This window comes from Diorhabda sublineata, chromosome 4 (assembly GCF_026230105.1).
Source record: "Diorhabda sublineata isolate icDioSubl1.1 chromosome 4, icDioSubl1.1, whole genome shotgun sequence".
Lineage (NCBI taxonomy): Eukaryota > Metazoa > Arthropoda > Insecta > Coleoptera > Chrysomelidae > Diorhabda > Diorhabda sublineata.
This window is the reverse complement of record NC_079477.1, coordinates 12,475,944-12,481,943: the sequence shown is the minus strand read 5'-3', so window position 1 is coordinate 12,481,943 and position 6,000 is coordinate 12,475,944.

The following is a 6,000-nucleotide window of genomic DNA, read 5'->3' as shown; positions in this document are numbered from 1 at the left end:
ATGTAGATATTATTCAAAATAACGTTAACTTTAACACCATACCCTCGAAATCTATAAACCAATCACACGTTATTTTTATTGTAATTAAGGTTTTTCTTAACGTAAATAAAAAAAAACGAGCAAAATCATTAAATGGAATATGCCAACTCAGGACGGGAATCATCAGGTAAACGAAAAAGTAGTTCGAGTGTTCGAGTACATAATACAACTCGAGACGCAAAATAACCCTAGTCCGAATATTGCTACCACCTTTAGGTTAGGTTAAGTTAGGTTAGGTTGTCTAATCTTCATGACAACCACGCGTTGCCAAATTGTAATAGTTAAACTTTTATGATGGGTATTTAATCACGAGACTTAACATAAAAAACTATAAATTGATTTTGAAACAACCGCCGACGTTTTGTCTTTTTATTACAAACCTATTTTTTTTTCTTTTTTTCTTAACTCAACATTCAGGTATGTAAAATGGATCGTCGAAAGCAGCTATTAGAAGCAATTCTAACCAGAGAAGAAAAGCAAAAAAAGCTAAAATTGAGAAATAAATAAGGTCCTGTTAACTAAGGTGTGAATGGTGTAATGTTGGATTATACGGAAAGCACTGCACCCTTAGCTTCTCACGAAAGTTTTTTGACGCTACCTAGATATTTATTCTTAAAAACTAGCGGTAATCAATTACTGCCATAGCCGGACTAAAGAGCAGCTAAGAGAGTGAAATGATTTAAATTTAAATTAATTGAGGAGGTCTCGAGTGAGATTTATCAACTCGTATACTGTCATGCAAACACAAAATTTTTATCGTTAATTTTCGTCTGCATGCCTTTTGTATAACTCTCCTAAGGCTGCTTGAAGTTACAATACCGTTCATAATTTATTCTATCACCACTCTTCGTCGCCATTTTTAAATAAACAGAATTTTTAATTGCACTGCACATTCTAAATGTGATTATCAAACAAACAGCTAGGGCAGAAATGTTCCTGTTGTGATGCCGAAACTCCGCTTGAGATGCCGCACAAGTAGAGCCAAAACTATACGTGATCAGACACACACATAATAGAATTCGGGGAAGTAGAAAATTTCATGTATTGGGGTGTACTATCAGATAATAAATGCCAAGAGGAATTAAGAATTGCGAAAAGTAACAGCTGTGCTGGTAGCCTTAGAAGAATAATAGCATCAAGTTGTACGTCTGTGAAACATGGATAATGACACAAACTGGAAATCTGGAACAGAGAAATACTAAGAAGAATTTATGGAGGGAAGCAGACAGAGTTAGGATGGGAGAAAAGATAAAACCATACAATTCACACACTTATCAATGAGTCACCAATCAGCGCGTTTATAAAGACAAGAAGTAGACCAAAACAACAGAGGAGGAAAGTAGTGGAAGAATACTTTAGAGAGAAAATAATCCAGATCTGGAGAGAAAAATCAAGGACCGAAAGAAGTGGAGAGAAATTATAAGGCTATGGACCTAAATGATCTGCTTATAAGGATATATCATTTTTGAGTCCATCATTTGTTTTAGTTAAGCAATTGAAATTCCATCCTTATAAATTTATGATTAATCAAAAGCAGCTTCCCGAAGGTGATTTTGATTAGGAATTTTATTCGCGATGATGAAGCCAATTCATTTGATGTATTTGTAGACAAACAGAATTGTTATTTTTTGGCATATAACTATTCACAAGAAAGGCATCAAAAATCAAAGTAGGTACGTTGTAGTGTAGTCTAGAACATTTGTATCGTTTTTTATCACTTTTTTATAGTGTCATGCAGCAGTTACAGTTAATTCTCAACATCCACTTTACAGTCATAATTTGAGTTTTGTAGATTGACACATCAAATTATAGTTTCAAAATACAGCCCACGCAAGTAGTGCATCGATAGAACTCGTTAGAGAAATGTTCCCCGATCAAATGATACAACATGAATTTTAAAATTCAAATTTTTGTCGTAAACCTCGATCTCTCGAAGATTTAAAGGCACCATTTTTTCAATGTTTCAATAGTTGAGTACTTTGAAAAAAAATTGTGTGCAAAGAAAATAATATTTGCTGATGATTTTGGTACTACTAGAAATTTTGTGCGATTGGAACACATTCTTGAAAATGCATCACCTTATTTATGTTATGTTTCAAACTTATGTAGTGCTATAAGTTATCATATCAAATTTAAAGAACGTTAGTCAGGCTGTGATTGATAATGTTAATAACAATAATTTACCTTATTCTTATATATAAATGGCACCGTTGGTCTAAATTTATTTTAAAACAACCTGTATATGTTCACGTAAAAAAATTATAGTTGTATATTAGATTAGATAAATACTATTAAGTATTTCTAATAACTAATGGTTGATGTGAACGTAAAGGTGATTTTATTAGAGAATTTCTACATATTTATTGTTGATTGCGCCATCTAGCCGAGAATATTCTCAATGAGAATATCAAAACTATAGATTCCTACTAACTCGGAGGGCATCTATTATTTATACGAGGGCAGTTCGACGGAATAGTCTCATAATGAGACTAAAATATAATAATAGTTTCTTTTCGAAATCATAGAAATCTAGTTCAAATTTTAAAAAATTGTTTCATTGTTATGACCGCTGCATCCGTATTATTTCCTTCAATTATATAAGAATCGTTATAGATTTTTCAAATTAATTTCTGTAGAAATACTTAAGGATTTGGTATTTTTGTTGATCAATTTGTCGATTACCCATAAATCAATTTATGAAATTGAGTTTTCTTCTTGTTGTTCCACGTCCTTGATCGGACTCTCACTTCTACTTATGTTGAGTCATTATAGTCATTATACTCTAGGTAGTTTTCAGTTTTAATGCTATCCGGACCCGGGTGAGGGCGCAGGTCGATTTAGAATATCATCCTTATGCGTACGTCGACCACAGTAATTCAAGTCACCAAAATGGCTGTATATTTTTGTAGATTATTCTTCTAGCCACTTGGTGATATATTCTCAAATTGCTTCTCATAGCTGTATTAACTGGCAACTTAAATTATGTCTCGTCATACAGGTTATCCTAAAAGTGGTTAAACAGACAATTTTACATGAAGTTGCTGTTGTCTTCTCATCTCTGCGTGAATCGAAGATTTTTTATTTGCTTTTGCTGCACGTGTATTTTGCTTCCGAGGCAGTTTTAAAGAAGATCAGAGTAAAAATTAAAACCAAAGAGTAAGACCTAAAATAATTAATAGCACGTAACCACAGAAATAACACCTAACCTCAAAAATTCAAATAGCTCTATACTGTATATATAATGACAGAACAAAATAACAATAAATAAACAAAAATTCCAAACAGCTGGAACTATAGTCAATTGGATTGGATATTGACGTGACCGTGGGTACTACAGTGGAACGGTATTACAATACTCAGGGTTGGAAATTCATTACTGGAATGCTGGAAGGCGTTGAGGAAGCTAGATTTTGAGATTTTTAACGAAAAATTGTTTTATATCACTTAAAAAATAATTTTTTCCATAAAAAGCATCCTATGTTATTTATAATACCTCCAAGAATATATGTACAAAGTTGTATGATGATCGGTTAAGTAGTTTTCGCGTGAAAGCGTAACAAACAAACTTACATTCACATTTATAATATTAGTAAGGATTATTCGAGAATTTGAAGCCTTTTTTATTATAGGGCATAGTGGTTTTCTGTATCTATCTATAACCGTTCTGAAGTTATGAATACATATAAACACGTCCTATCTATCAATTGGGAAATTTTTTATTTGGATAACTACATCCACAATTTTGCTCTAATATTGAGGAAAAATCCTACAAAAGAGCTCAAAATGCCATTTTAAAGTATCTTTTCGTTTTTTATTTGTGTGATTCTCGACCACCCCACCTAACAAATTTATGTTCCACGATTCTGACGGTTCAATCTAGGAAGAAAGTGCTGATTTTCAATATCATAATAGTGTCATTTAACCGTTTTTATGAATTAGTTTATGTAGAACAGAAATTCGAAAAAGTATTCCTCCACTACGACTCGACAAGGGTCCATAATCAAAGGCGAATTCTGTGATTAAACCATTTTTATATAAACATTGATGCAGTTGAAACTTTTACATATGGTATTTGTACTTTGTAATAATCCATGGAGCACTGAACTAACGTATATCTGTATATTTAGTACTTTTGTTGGTACTCGTATTCAGACTCTACTGATACGAATACCAAAAATTTATTATCTTCTTCGGGGGCAACTGATTTTTTCTTATTTTGCTTCGTATGCTACTCCCTCTAACATGAAATCTTACCAGCATCTTTTCAAAACTCATATTTTGCATGTGGTCTCAATATTTAAGTGGATATACGCTTCACACCACATTCGTCTAGAGTTAAAATCATGTCAATTCTTTTTTAGAGTACAAATATTACATACCCTTAGAATAAAACGAAAAATGGGATTATCAGCTAAACTTGCATAATATTGTCATTAAAATGACGGGCTCGGATACAAACAACGGTTCTGTATATTATTAATGTATTATTGTTTGTTTTTATAACTTCCGAACGGCTACAGATAAGTATAGGGAAATTTCATACACTATAATAGAAAGCTAAGAGTGTTATTCAAAGCAATAACTATGTACAAAGGATTGTACAGAGTGAGTTTAAGGTATCGAACGCCTCAATTATCTCAGAACGATTTTTATGAATATTTGTGCAGAACAAGAGTTCTGTGATACGGCCGGTATTATGTTGGTATCAAAATTGTTATCAGATCTTTTGTTTTTCCGGAAATATAATTAAATTTGTTATTTCATATGGATCACCCTATATATTTTATATATATTTATAAATAATCAGAAATACTGATTATTTTCATGTAATATTCTCTATGCCTAATTTCAGAGTTACAGCTACATTTACAGTGTCTCCACCAAAGTTACAATAAATATTGTACATTTAAATGGCTACGATTGAATAAATTTGTTTAATTTGCATATTCTTTACTAATTTATGTGGTAATACAAATCTCGTAACAAGGTCTAGTGTCAGTAAGTTAGTAAAAAGTTTAACGAAAATGGTGCAGTAAAATATTTATCCGAATAATTGCGCAGAAAACCTACAACTGAAGACAAATCTTTAAATGTTTATGTCCTGTTAGAAGTAGATCCTCATTTGTGAAGTAGAAAGATTACGACTTTTAGAAAACATACAGTAAGGCGACTACAGCAGATGCTCAAAATGTTGTTCATTTATTTCAATTTATTTCAGCCCATACATTCAGTTTTTCTGGATATTGAGTATGAGATTCACGTAAAATTTTCATTACTGATGTTTGCGAAATATCAAGATCCCTGGATATTTGTTTGGTACTCAAGTGAGAATCGTCTTCTAAGAGGACACAAATACCTAAAGATTTGTTTTCAGTTGATACAGTTTTTCCACGCCCTGATTTGGATAAATCTTTTACTGGACTCATTTCGTTAAACTTTTTCACTAATTTACTGACAGTAGATCTTGTTATAGGATTTCTGTCAGGATATAAATTATTAGAGAAATTTGCATGTTTCTTATTGACTTTTACGTCTATCACCATATCCTAATATCAATTCGTTCTTTTTCAGATAAACGATCCATTGTGATATTCAACAATAATAATTTATTGAAACGTCAAAGTTCATTATTTTTCAAGAAAAATAAAAGATCTGAACAATGTAAATACCTACATAATACTGGCTGTATCACAAGACTCTTGTACACAAAAATTCATAAAAATCGTACCAGCCGTTTCCAAGATATTTGATGCGTTCCTACATTCTGTATATTGGATAATTCAATAATGTCATCGAAAATAGGGCATTCTATGTAGAAAATCGTATACTAGATATGATTTACTATTTTTGAAACATCCTGTATGGCCGAAAATAACTTTAGATGGTACTCGTACTTGATTTTCATGTGGCTAGAAGAACCAATTTTGAAAAATGTCATCTTTTGCCTATAGCAGAGCGTAC